Source organism: Ambystoma mexicanum, chromosome 1p, assembly GCF_040938575.1.
Source record: "Ambystoma mexicanum isolate Mex_15411 chromosome 1p, UKY_AmexF1_1, whole genome shotgun sequence".
NCBI lineage: Eukaryota > Metazoa > Chordata > Amphibia > Caudata > Ambystomatidae > Ambystoma > Ambystoma mexicanum.
This window is the reverse complement of record NC_090921.1, coordinates 1,475,306,722-1,475,320,326: the sequence shown is the minus strand read 5'-3', so window position 1 is coordinate 1,475,320,326 and position 13,605 is coordinate 1,475,306,722. Positions and strand designations below refer to the sequence as shown.

At 43.2% G+C, this 13,605-nt stretch overlaps 7 non-coding genes across 7 annotated transcripts; all 7 read right to left on the bottom strand.

Annotated features, from left to right (window-relative positions):
* Positions 1–2,669: 2,669 nt before the first annotated feature.
* On the bottom strand, positions 2,670–2,743 carry TRNAI-AAU (transfer RNA isoleucine (anticodon AAU)). The gene has a single exon. It is a non-coding gene; the product is annotated as a tRNA-Ile (tRNA).
* Positions 2,744–3,813: 1,070 nt separating this feature from the next.
* Positions 3,814–3,921, bottom strand: TRNAI-AAU (transfer RNA isoleucine (anticodon AAU)). The gene is made up of 2 exons: positions 3,884–3,921; positions 3,814–3,849 (listed from the first exon to the last, which is right to left on the bottom strand). It is a non-coding gene; the product is annotated as a tRNA-Ile (tRNA).
* Positions 3,922–4,598: 677 nt separating this feature from the next.
* On the bottom strand, positions 4,599–4,672 carry TRNAI-AAU (transfer RNA isoleucine (anticodon AAU)). Its single transcript has one exon. It is a non-coding gene; the product is annotated as a tRNA-Ile (tRNA).
* A 3,198-nt stretch (positions 4,673–7,870) lies between these two features.
* TRNAI-AAU (transfer RNA isoleucine (anticodon AAU)) lies at positions 7,871–7,944 on the bottom strand. Its single transcript has one exon. It is a non-coding gene; the product is annotated as a tRNA-Ile (tRNA).
* A 725-nt stretch (positions 7,945–8,669) lies between these two features.
* On the bottom strand, positions 8,670–8,743 carry TRNAI-AAU (transfer RNA isoleucine (anticodon AAU)). The gene has a single exon. It is a non-coding gene; the product is annotated as a tRNA-Ile (tRNA).
* Positions 8,744–9,468: 725 nt separating this feature from the next.
* TRNAI-AAU (transfer RNA isoleucine (anticodon AAU)) lies at positions 9,469–9,542 on the bottom strand. The gene has a single exon. It is a non-coding gene; the product is annotated as a tRNA-Ile (tRNA).
* Positions 9,543–12,733: 3,191 nt separating this feature from the next.
* Positions 12,734–12,807, bottom strand: TRNAI-AAU (transfer RNA isoleucine (anticodon AAU)). Its single transcript has one exon. It is a non-coding gene; the product is annotated as a tRNA-Ile (tRNA).
* Positions 12,808–13,605: the final 798 nt, after the last annotated feature.

Below are 13,605 nucleotides of genomic sequence, written 5' to 3'. Positions count from 1 at the left end.
AGTCATAGTAAATCTAAAGCTGTGGGTGGGAATTCTGCATCAATCTCATGCTTCTGCAGAAATATTTCCCAAATTGACAAAGTGGCCAATACTGGGATCAAATCCGCTAACTTGGCGTGATTAGCACCATGCTCAGTCAGAAAAAGTATGCCTTCTGACTGGAGCATAGGAGGGAGGCCAGTTGCAGGGGGGAGTTTTCTTCCCTTGAAAGAAAATGCCTAACTCATTCACAAATACAACCCTTATCCTCACAACAACATTGGCTATGTCCCGCAGCAGTACTGACCCGTGACCATGTATGCACAGCTGCTTCCAACAAAACAGCAATCTTGTGTTAGTAACTCTAAAGCTGTGAGTGCCAATTCTGCATCAATCTCATGCTTCTGCAGAAATATTTCCCAAAATGACAAGGAGGCCAATACGGGGACCCGTGACCTTGCCATTATTAGCACCACGCTCTAACCAAATGAGCTAAACAGCCAGCTGAGAGGTTTGTTTCTGACTCAAGTATAAGCAGGAGGCCAGTTGTAGGGGGATGTTTTCTTCCCTTGGAAAAAAAATGCCTAACTCATTCACAAATACAACCCTTATCCTCACAACAACATTGGTTATGTCCGCAGCAGTACTGACCTGTGACTATGTATGCACAGCTGCTTCCAACAAAACAGCAATCTTGTGTTAGTAACTCTAAAGCTGTGAGTGCCAATTCTGCATCAATCTCATGCTTCTGCAGAAATATTTCCCAAAATGACAAAGTGGCCAATACGGGGATCGAACCCGTGACCTTGGCGTTATTAGCACCACGCTCTAACCGTGACCTTGGCGTGATTAGCACCACGCTCTAACCAACTGATCTAACCGGCCAGCTGAGAGTCTTTTTCCCTTGGAAAAAAATGCCTAACTCATTCACACATAAAACCCTTATCCTCACAACAACCTAAAGAAAAACTACATGTGATCTGAAGGAAATTCATGAATATGACAATTATCTTCAAACTGACTTGTAGCCTGCATCACATTTAAGTAGAACTGGGACAAAGAAGGTTAAATGCATCTCATTGGTCATTTCCCACAGCAGTACTGACCTGTGACCATTTATGGACTGCTGCTTCCAACAAAACAGCAAACTAGTCATAGTAAATCTAAAGCTGTGGGTGGGAATTCTGCATCAATCTCATGCTTCTGCAGAAATATTTCCCAAATTGACAAAGTGGCCAATACTGGGATCAAATCCGCTAACTTGGCGTGATTAGCACCATGCTCAGTCAGAAAAAGTATGCCTTCTGACTGGAGCATAGGAGGGAGGCCAGTTGCAGGGGGGAGTTTTCTTCCCTTGAAAGAAAATGCCTAACTCATTCACAAATACAACCCTTATCCTCACAACAACATTGGCTATGTCCCGCAGCAGTACTGACCCGTGACCATGTATGCACAGCTGCTTCCAACAAAACAGCAATCTTGTGTTAGTAACTCTAAAGCTGTGAGTGCCAATTCTGCATCAATCTCATGCTTCTGCAGAAATATTTCCCAAAATGACAAGGAGGCCAATACGGGGACCCGTGACCTTGCCATTATTAGCACCACGCTCTAACCAAATGAGCTAAACAGCCAGCTGAGAGGTTTGTTTCTGACTCAAGTATAAGCAGGAGGCCAGTTGTAGGGGGATGTTTTCTTCCCTTGGAAAAAAAATGCCTAACTCATTCACAAATACAACCCTTATCCTCACAACAACATTGGTTATGTCCGCAGCAGTACTGACCTGTGACTATGTATGCACAGCTGCTTCCAACAAAACAGCAATCTTGTGTTAGTAACTCTAAAGCTGTGAGTGCCAATTCTGCATCAATCTCATGCTTCTGCAGAAATATTTCCCAAAATGACAAAGTGGCCAATACGGGGATCGAACCCGTGACCTTGGCGTTATTAGCACCACGCTCTAACCGTGACCTTGGCGTGATTAGCACCACGCTCTAACCAACTGATCTAACCGGCCAGCTGAGAGTCTTTTTCCCTTGGAAAAAAATGCCTAACTCATTCACACATAAAACCCTTATCCTCACAACAACCTAAAGAAAAACTACATGTGATCTGAAGGAAATTCATGAATATGACAATTATCTTCAAACTGACTTGTAGCCTGCATCACATTTAAGTAGAACTGGGACAAAGAAGGTTAAATGCATCTCATTGGTCATTTCCCACAGCAGTACTGACCTGTGACCATTTATGGACTGCTGCTTCCAACAAAACAGCAAACTAGTCATAGTAAATCTAAAGCTGTGGGTGAGAATTCTGCATCAATCTCATGCTTCTGCAGAAATATTTCCCAAATTGACAAAGTGGCCAATACTGGGATCGAATTCGCTAACTTGGCGTGATTAGCACCATGCTCAGTCAGAAAAAGTATGCCTTCTGACTGGAGCATAGGAGGGAGGCCAGTTGCAGGGGGGAGTTTTCTTCCTTTGAAAGAAAATGCCTAACTCATTCACAAATACAACCCTTATCCTCACAACAACATTGGTTATGTCCGCAGCAGTACTGACCCGTGACTATGTATGCACAGCTGCTTCCAACAAAACAGCAATCTTGTGTTAGTAACTCTAAAGCTGTGAGTGCCAATTCTGCATCAATCTCATGCTTCTGCAGAAATATTTCCCAAAATGACAAAGTGGCCAATACGGGGATCGAACCCGTGACCTTGGCGTTATTAGCACCACGCTCTAACCAACTGAGCTAACCGACCAGCTGGTCTATCCTGTTTCTGACTGGAGCATTAGAGGGTGGCCAGTTGCAGGGGGATTTTTTCTTCCCTTGGAAAAAAAATGCCTAAGTCATTCACACATAAAACCCTTATCCTCACAACAACCTAAAGAAAAACTACATGTGATCTAAAGGAAATTCATGAATATGACAATTATCTTCAAACTGACTTGTAGCCTGCATCACATTTAAGTAGAACTGGGACAAAGAAGGTTAAATGCATCTCATTGGTCATTTCCCACAGCAGTACTGACCTGTGACCTTTTATGGACTGCTGCTTCCAACAAAACAGCAAACTAGTCATAGTAAATCTAAAGCTGTGGGTGGGAATTCTGCATCAATCTCATGCTTCTGCAGAAATATTTCCCAAATTGACAAAGTGGCCAATACTGGGATCAAATCCGCTAACTTGGCGTGATTAGCACCATGCTCAGTCAGAAAAAGTATGCCTTCTGACTGGAGCATAGGAGGGAGGCCAGTTGCAGGGGGGAGTTTTCTTCCCTTGAAAGAAAATGCCTAACTCATTCACAAATACAACCCTTATCCTCACAACAACATTGGTTATGTCCCGCAGCAGTACTGACCCGTGACCATGTATGCACAGCTGCTTCCAACAAAACAGCAATCTTGTGTTAGTAACTCTAAAGCTGTGAGTGCCAATTCTGCATCAATCTCATGCTTCTGCAGAAATATTTCCCAAAATGACAAGGAGGCCAATACGGGAACCCGTGACCTTGCCATTATTAGCACCACGCTCTAACCAAATGAGCTAAACAGCCAGCTGAGAGGTTTGTTTCTGACTCAAGCATAAGCAGGAGGCCAGTTGTAGGGGGATGTTTTCTTCCCTTGGAAAAAAATGCCTAACTCATTCACAAATACAACCCTTAATCTCACAACAACATTGGTTATGTCCGCAGCAGTACTGACCCGTGACTATGTATGCACAGCTTCTTCCAACAAAACAGCAATCTTGTGTTAGTAACTCTAAAGCTGTGAGTGCCAATTCTGCATCAATCTCATGCTTCTGCAGAAATATTTCCCAAAATGACAAAGTGGCCAATACGGGGATCGAACCCGTGACCTTGGCGTTATTAGCACCACGCTCTAACCATGACCTTGGCGTTATTAGCACCACGCTCTAACCAACTGAGCTAACCGGCCAGCTGAGAGTCTGTTTCCCTTGGAAAAAAATGCCTAACTCATTCACACATAAAACCCTTATCCTCACAACAACCTAAAGAAAAACTACATGTGATCTGAAGGAAATTCATGAATATGACAATTATCTTCAAACTGACTTGTAGCCTGCATCACATTTAAGTAGAACTGGGACAAAGAAGGTTAAATGCATCTCATTGGTCATTTCCCACAGCAGTACTGACCTGTGACCATTTATGGACTGCTGCTTCCAACAAAACAGCAAACTAGTCATATTAAATCTAAAGCTGTGGGTGGGAATTCTGCATCAATCTCATGCTTCTGCAGAAATATTTCCCAAATTGACAAAGTGGCCAATACTGGGATCAAATTCGCTAACTTGGCGTGATTAGCACCATGCTCAGTCAGAAAAAGTAAGCCTTCTGACTGGAGCATAGGAGGGAGGCCAGTTGCAGGGGGGAGCTTTCTTCCCTTGAAAGAAAATGCCTAACTCATTCACAAATACAACCCTTATCCTCACAACAACATTGGTTATGTCCCGCAGCAGTACTGACCCGTGACCATGTATGCACAGCTGCTACCAACAAAACAGCAATCTTGTGTTAGTAACTCTAAAGCTGTGAGTGCCAATTCTGCATCAATCTCATGCTTCTGCAGAAATATTTCCCAAAATGACAAAGTGGCCAATACGGGGATCGAACCCGTGACCTTGGCGTTATTAGCACCACGCTCTAACCAACTGAGCTAACCGGCCAGCTGAGAGTCTTTTTCCCTTGGAAAAAAATGCCTAACTCATTCACACATAAAACCCTTATCCTCACAACAACCTAAAGAAAAACTACATGTGATCTGAAGGAAATTCATGAATATGACAATTATCTTCAAACTGACTTGTAGCCTGCATCACATTTAAGTAGAACTGGGACAAAGAAGGTTAAATGCATCTCATTGGTCATTTCCCACAGCAGTACTGACCTGTGACCATTTATGGACTGCTGCTTCCAACAAAACAGCAAACTAGTCATAGTAAATCTAAAGCTGTGGGTGGGAATTCTGCATCAATCTCATGCTTCTGCAGAAATATTTCCCAAATTGACAAAATGGCCAATACTGGGATCAAATCCCCTAACTTGGCGTGATTAGCACCATGCTCAGTCAGAAAAAGTATGCCTTCTGACTGGAGCATAGGAGGGAGGCCAGTTGCAGGGGGGAGTTTTCTTCCCTTGAAAGAAAATGCCTAACTCATTCACAAATACAACCCTTATCCTCACAACAACATTGGTTATGTCCCGCAGCAGTACTGACCCGTGACCATGTATGCACAGCTGCTTCCAACAAAACAGCAATCTTGTGTTAGTAACTCTAAAGCTGTGAGTGCCAATTCTGCATCAATCTCATGCTTCTGCAGAAATATTTCCCAAAATGACAAAGTGGCCAATACAGGGATCGAACCCGTGACCTTGGCGTTATTAGCACCACGCTCTAACCGTGACCTTGGCGTGATTAGCACCACGCTCTAACCAACTGATCTAACCGGCCAGCTGAGAGTCTTTTTCCCTTGGAAAAAAATGCCTAACTCATTCACACATAAAACCCTTATCCTCACAACAACCTAAAGAAAAACTACATGTGATCTGAAGGAAATTCATGAATTTGACAATTACATTCAAACTGACGTGTAGCCTGCATCACATTTAAGTAGAACTGGGACAAAGAAGGTTAAATGCATCTCATTGGTCATTTCCCACAGCAGTACTGACCTGTGACCATTTATGGACTGCTGCTTCCAACAAAACAGCAAACTAGTCATAGTAAATCTAAAGCTGTGGGTGGGAATTCTGCATCAATCTCATGCTTCTGCAGAAATATTTCCCAAATTGACAAAATGGCCAATACTGGGATCAAATCCGCTAACTTGGCGTGATTAGCACCATGCTCAGTCAGAAAAAGTATGCCTTCTGACTGGAGCATAGGAGGGAGGCCAGTTGCAGGGGGGAGTTTTCTTCCCTTGAAAGAAAATGCCTAACTCATTCACAAATACAACCCTTATCCTCACAACAACATTGGTTATGTCCCGCAGCAGTACTGACCCGTGACCATGTATGCACAGCTGCTTCCAACAAAACAGCAATCTTGTGTTAGTAACTCTAAAGCTGTGAGTGCCAATTCTGCATCAATCTCATGCTTCTGCAGAAATATTTCCCAAAATGACAAAGTGGCCAATACAGGGATCGAACCCGTGACCTTGGCGTTATTAGCACCACGCTCTAACCAACTTAGCTAACCGACCAATACAGGGATCGCACCCGTGACCTTGGTGTTATTAGCACCACGCTCTAACCAACTTAGCTAACCGACCAGCTGAGAGTCCTGTTTCTGACTGGAGCATAAGAGGGAGGCCAGTTGCAGGGGGATTTTTTCTTCCCTTGCAAAAAAAATGCCTAAGTCATTCACACATAAAACCCTTATCCTCACAACAACCTAAAGAAAAACTACATGTGATCTGAAGGAAATTCATGAATTTGACAATTACCTTCAAACTGACGTGTAGCCTGCATCACATTTAAGTAGAACTGGGACAAAGAAGGTTAAATGCATCTCATTGGTCATTTCCCACAGCAGTACTGACCTGTGACCATTTATGGACTGCTGCTTCCAACAAAACAGCAAACTAGTCATAGTAAATCTAAAGCTGTGGGTGGGAATTCTGCATCAATCTCATGCTTCTGCAGAAATATTTCCCAAATTGACAAAATGGCCAATACTGGGATCAAATCCGCTAACTTGGCGTGATTAGCACCATGCTCAGTCAGAAAAAGTATGCCTTCTGACTGGAGCATAGGAGGGAGGCCAGTTGCAGGGGGGAGTTTTCTTCCCTTGAAAGAAAATGCCTAACTCATTCACAAATACAACCCTTATCCTCACAACAACATTGGTTATGTCCCGCAGCAGTACTGACCCGTGACCATGTATGCACAGCTGCTTCCAACAAAACAGCAATCTTGTGTTAGTAACTCTAAAGCTGTGAGTGCCAATTCTGCATCAATCTCATGCTTCTGCAGAAATATTTCCCAAAATGACAAAGTGGCCAATACAGGGATCGAACCCGTGACCTAGGCGTTATTAGCACCACGCTCTAACCAACTTAGCTAACCGACCAATACAGGGATCGCACCCGTGACCTTGGCGTTATTAGCACCACGCTCTAACCAACTGAGCTAACCGACCAGCTGAGAGTCCTGTTTCTGACTGGAGCATAAGAGGGAGGCCAGTTGCAGGGGGATTTTTTCTTCCCTTGCAAAAAAAATCCCTAATCATTCACACATAAAACCCTTATCCTCACAACAACCTAAAGAAAAACTACATGTGATCTGAAGGAAATTCATGAATATGACAATTATCTTCAAACTGACGTGTAGCCTGCATCACATTTAAGTAGAACTGGGACAAAGAAGGTTAAATGCATCTCATTGGTCATTTCCCACAGCAGTAATGACCTGTGACCATTTATGGACTGCTGCTTCCAACAAAACAGGAAACTAGTCATAGTAAATCTAAAGCTGTGGGTGGGAATTCTGCATCAATCTCATGCTTCTGCAGAAATATTTCCCAAATTGACAAAGTGGCCAATACTGGGATCAAATTCGCTAACTTGGCGTGATTAGCACCATGCTCAGTCAGAAAAAGTATGCCTTCTGACTGGAGCATAGGAGGGAGGCCAGTTGCAGGGGGGAGTTTTCTTCCCTTGAAAGAAAATGCCTAACTCATTCACAAATACAACCCTTATCCTCACAACAACATTAGTTATGTCCGCAGCAGTACTGACCCGTGACTATGTATGCACAGTTGCTTCCAACAAAACAGCAATCTTGTGTTAGTAACTCTAAAGCTGTGAGTGCCAATTCTGCATCAATCTCATCCTTCTGCAGAAATATTTCCCAAAATGACAAAGTGGCCAATACGGGGATCGAACCCGTGACCTTGGCGTTATTAGCACCACGCTCTAACCAACTGAGCTAACCGGCCAGCTGAGAGGCAAATTTATAACTGGAGCATAAGAGGGAGGCCAGTTGCAGGGGGATTTTTTCTTCCCTTGGAAAAAAAATGCCTAACTCATTCACACATAAAACCCTTATCCTCACAACAACCTAAAGAAAAACTACATGTGATCTGAACTAAATTCATGAATATGACAATTATCTTCAAACTGACTTGTAGCCTGCATCACATTTAAGTAGAACTGGGACAAAGAAGGTTAAATGCATCTCATTGGTCATTTCCCACAGCAGTACTGACCTGTGACCATTTATGGACTGCTGCTTCCAACAAAACAGCAAACTAGTCATAGTAAATCTAAAGCTGTGGGTGAGAATTCTGCATCAATCTCATGCTTCTGCAGAAATATTTCCCAAATTGACAAAGTGGCCAATACTGGGATCAAATTCGCTAACTTGGCGTGATTAGCACCATGCTCAGTCAGAAAAAGTATGCCTTCTGACTGGAGCATAGGAGGGAGGCCAGTTGCAGGGGGGAGTTTTCTTCCCTTGAAAGAAAATGCCTAACTCATTCACAAATACAACCCTTATCCTCACAACAACATTAGTTATGTCCGCAGCAGTACTGACCCGTGACTATGTATGCACAGTTGCTTCCAACAAAACAGCAATCTTGTGTTAGTAACTCTAAAGCTGTGAGTGCCAATTCTGCATCAATCTCATCCTTCTGCAGAAATATTTCCCAAAATGACAAAGTGGCCAATACGGGGATCGAACCCGTGACCTTGGCGTTATTAGCACCACGCTCTAACCAACTGAGCTAACCGGCCAGCTGAGAGGCAAATTTATAACTGGAGCATAAGAGGGAGGCCAGTTGCAGGGGGATTTTTTCTTCCCTTGGAAAAAAAATGCCTAACTCATTCACACATAAAACCCTTATCCTCACAACAACCTAAAGAAAAACTACATGTGATCTGAAGGAAATTCACGAATATGACAATTATCTTCAAACTGACTTGTAGCCTGCATCACATTTAAGTAGAACTGGGACAAAGAAGGTTAAATGCATCTCATTGGTCATTTCCCACAGCAGTACTGACCTGTGACCATTTATGGACTGCTGCTTCCAACAAAACAGGAAACTAGTCATAGTAAATCTAAAGCTGTGGGTGGGAATTCTGCATCAATCTCATGCTTCTGCAGAAATATTTCCCAAATTGACAAAGTGGCCAATACTGGGATCAAATTCGCTAACTTGGCGTGATTAGCACCATGCTCAGTCAGAAAAAGTATGCCTTCTGACTGGAGCATAGGAGGGAGGCCAGTTGCAGGGGGGAGTTTTCTTCCCTTGAAAGAAAATGCCTAACTCATTCACAAATACAACCCTTATCCTCACAACAACATTAGTTATGTCCGCAGCAGTACTGACCCGTGACTATGTATGCACAGTTGCTTCCAACAAAACAGCAATCTTGTGTTAGTAACTCTAAAGCTGTGAGTGCCAATTCTGCATCAATCTCATCCTTCTGCAGAAATATTTCCCAAAATGACAAAGTGGCCAATACGGGAATCGAACCCGTGACCTTGGCGTTATTAGCACCACGCTCTAACCAACTGAGCTAACCGGCCAGCTGAGAGGCAACTTTCTAACTGGAGCATAAGAGGGAGGCCAGTTGCAGGGGGATTTTTTCTTCCCTTGGAAAAAAAATGCCTAACTCATTCACACATAAAACCCTTATCCTCACAACAACCTAAAGAAAAACTACATGTGATCTGAAGGAAATTCACGAATATGACAATTATCTTCAAACTGACTTGTAGCCTGCATCACATTTAAGTAGAACTGGGACAAAGAAGGTTAAATGCATCTCATTGGTCATTTCCCACAGCAGTACTGACCTGTGACCATTTATGGACTGCTGCTTCCAACAAAACAGGAAACTAGTCATAGTAAATCTAAAGCTGTGGGTGGGAATTCTGCATCAATCTCATGCTTCTGCAGAAATATTTCCCAAATTGACAAAGTGGCCAATACTGGGATCAAATTCGCTAACTTGGCGTGATTAGCACCATGCTCAGTCAGAAAAAGTATGCCTTCTGACTGGAGCATAGGAGGGAGGCCAGTTGCAGGGGGGAGTTTTCTTCCCTTGAAAGAAAATGCCTAACTCATTCACAAATACAACCCTTATCCTCACAACATTAGTTATGTCCGCAGCAGTACTGACCCGTGACTATGTATGCACAGCTGCTTCCAACAAAACAGCAATCTTGTGTTAGTAACTCTAAAGCTGTGAGTGCCAATTGTGCATCAATCTCATCCTTCTGCAGAAATATTTCCCAAAATGACAAAGTGGCCAATAAGGGGATCGAACCCGTGACCTTGGCATTATTAACACCACGCTCTAACCAACTGAGCTAACCAACCAGCTGTGAGGAATTTTTCTGACTGGAGCATAAGAGGGAGGCCAGTTGCAGGGGGACTTTTTCTTCCCTTGGAAAAAAAATACCTAACTCATTCACACATAAAACCCTTATCCTCACAACAACCTAAAGAAAAACTACATGTGATCTGAAGGAAATTCACGAATATGACAATTATCTTCAAACTGACTTGTAGCCTGCATCACATTTAAGTAGAACTGGGACAAAGAAGGTTAAATGCATCTCATTGGTCATTTCCCACAGCAGTACTGACCTGTGACCATTTATGGACTGCTGTTTCCAACAAAACAGCAAACTAGTCATAGTAAATATAAAGCTGTGAGTGGGAATTCTGCATCAATCTCATGCTTCTGCAGAAATATTTCCCAAATTGACAAAGTGGCCAATACTGGGATCAAATTCGCTAACTTGGCGTGATTAGCACCATGCTCAGTCAGAAAAAGTAAGCCTTCTGACTGGAGCATAGGAGGGAGGCCAGTTGCAGGGGGGAGCTTTCTTCCCTTGAAAGAAAATGCCTAACTCATTCACAAATACAACCCTTATCCTCACAACAACATTGGTTATGTCCCGCAGCAGTACTGACCCGTGACCATGTATGCACAGCTGCTACCAACAAAACAGCAATCTTGTGTTAGTAACTCTAAAGCTGTGAGTGCCAATTCTGCATCAATCTCATGCTTCTGCAGAAATATTTCCCAAAATGACAAAGTGGCCAATACGGGGATCGAACCCGTGACCTTGGCATTATTAGCATCACGCTCTAACCAACTGAGCTAACTGACCAGCTGAGAGTCCTGTTTCTGACTGGAGCATAAGAGGGAGGCCAGTTGCAGGGGGATTTTTTCTCCCCTTGCAAAAAAAATGCCTAAGTCATTCACACATAAAACCCTTATCCTCACAACAACCTAAAGAAAAACTACATGTGATCTGAAGGAAATTCATGAATATGACAATTATCTTCAAACTGACTTGTAGCCTGCATCACATTTAAGTAGAACTGGGACAAAGAAGGTTAAATGCATCTCATTGGTCATTTCCCACAGCAGTACTGACCTGTGACCATTTATGGACTGCTGCTTCCAACAAAACAGCAAACTAGTCATAGTAAATCTAAAGCTGTGGGTGGGAATTCTGCATCAATCTCATGCTTCTGCAGAAATATTTCCCAAATTGACAAAATGCCCAATACTGGGATCAAATCCCCTAACTTGGCGTGATTAGCACCATGCTCAGTCAGAAAAAGTATGCCTTCTGACTGGAGCATAGGAGGGAGGCCAGTTGCAGGGGGGAGTTTTCTTCCCTTGAAAGAAAATGCCTAACTCATTCACAAATACAACACTTATCCTCACAACAACATTGGTTATGTCCCGCAGCAGTACTGACCCGTGACCATGTATGCACAGCTGCTTCCAACAAAACAGCAATCTTGTGTTAGTAACTCTAAAGCTGTGAGTGCCAATTCTGCATCAATCTCATGCTTCTGCAGAAATATTTCCCAAAATGACAAAGTGGCCAATACAGGGATCGAACCCGTGACCTTGGCGTTATTAGCACCACGCTCTAACCAACTTAGCTAACCGACCAATACAGGGATCGCACCCGTGACCTTGGCGTTATTAGCACCACGCTCTAACCAACTTAGCTAACCGACCAGCTGAGAGTCCTGTTTCTGACTGGAGCATAAGAGGGAGGCCAGTTGCAGGGGGATTTTTTCTTCCCTTGCAAAAAAAATGCCTAAGTCATTCACACATAAAACCCTTATCCTCACAACAACCTAAAGAAAAACTACATGTGATCTGAAGGAAATTCATGAATTTGACAATTACCTTCAAACTGACGTGTAGCCTGCATCACATTTAAGTAGAACTGGGACAAAGAAGGTTAAATGCATCTCATTGGTCATTTCCCACAGCAGTACTGACCTGTGACCATTTATGGACTGCTGCTTCCAACAAAACAGCAAACTAGTCATAGTAAATCTAAAGCTGTGGGTGGGAATTCTGCATCAATCTCATGCTTCTGCAGAAATATTTCCCAAATTGACAAAGTGGCCAATACTGGGATCAAATCCGCTAACTTGGCGTGATTAGCACCATGCTCAGTCAGAAAAAGTATGCCTTCTGACTGGAGCATAGGAAGGAGGCCAGTTGCAGAGGGGAGTTTTCTTCCCTTGAAAGAAAATGCCTAACTCATTCACAAATACAACCCTTATCCTCACAACAACATTGGTTATGTCCCGCAGCAGTACTGACCCGTGACCATGTATGCACAGCTGCTACCAACAAAACAGCAATCTTGTGTTAGTAACTCTAAAGCTGTGAGTGCCAATTCTGCATCAATCTCATGCTTCTGCAGAAATATTTCCCAAAATGACAAAGTGGCCAATACGGGGATCGAACCCGTGACCTTGGCGTTATTAGCACCACGCTCTAACCAACTGAGCTAACCGGCCAGCTGAGAGTCTTTTTCCCTTGGAAAAAAATGCCTAACTCATTCACACATAAAACCCTTATCCTCACAACAACCTAAAGAAAAACTACATGTGATCTGAAGGAAATTCATGAATATGACAATTATCTTCAAACTGACTTGTAGCCTGCATCACATTTAAGTAGAACTGGGACAAAGAAGGTTAAATGCATCTCATTGGTCATTTCCCACAGCAGTACTGACCTGTGACCATTTATGGACTGCTGCTTCCAACAAAACAGCAAACTAGTCATAGTAAATCTAAAGCTGTGGGTGGGAATTCTGCATCAATCTCATGCTTCTGCAGAAATATTTCCCAAATTGACAAAGTGGCCAATACTGGGATCAAATTCGCTAACTTGGCGTGATTAGCACCATGCTCAGTCAGAAAAAGTATGCCTTCTGACTGGAGCATAGGAGGGAGGCCAGTTGCAGGGGGGAGTTTTCTTCCCTTGAAAGAAAATGCCTAACTCATTCACAAATACAACCCTTATCCTCACAACAACATTGGTTATGTCCGCAGCAGTACTGACCCGTGACTATGTATGCACAGCTGCTTCCAACAAAACAGCAATCTTGTGTTAGTAACTCTAAAGCTGTGAGTGCCAATTCTGCATCAATCTCATGCTTCTGCAGAAATATTTCCCAAATTGACAAAGTGGCCAATACGGGGATCGAACCAGTGACCTTGGCGTTATTAGCACCACGCTCTAACCAACTGAGCTAACCGATCAGCTGAGAGTCCTGTTTCTGACTGGAGCATTAGAGGGTGGCCAGTTGC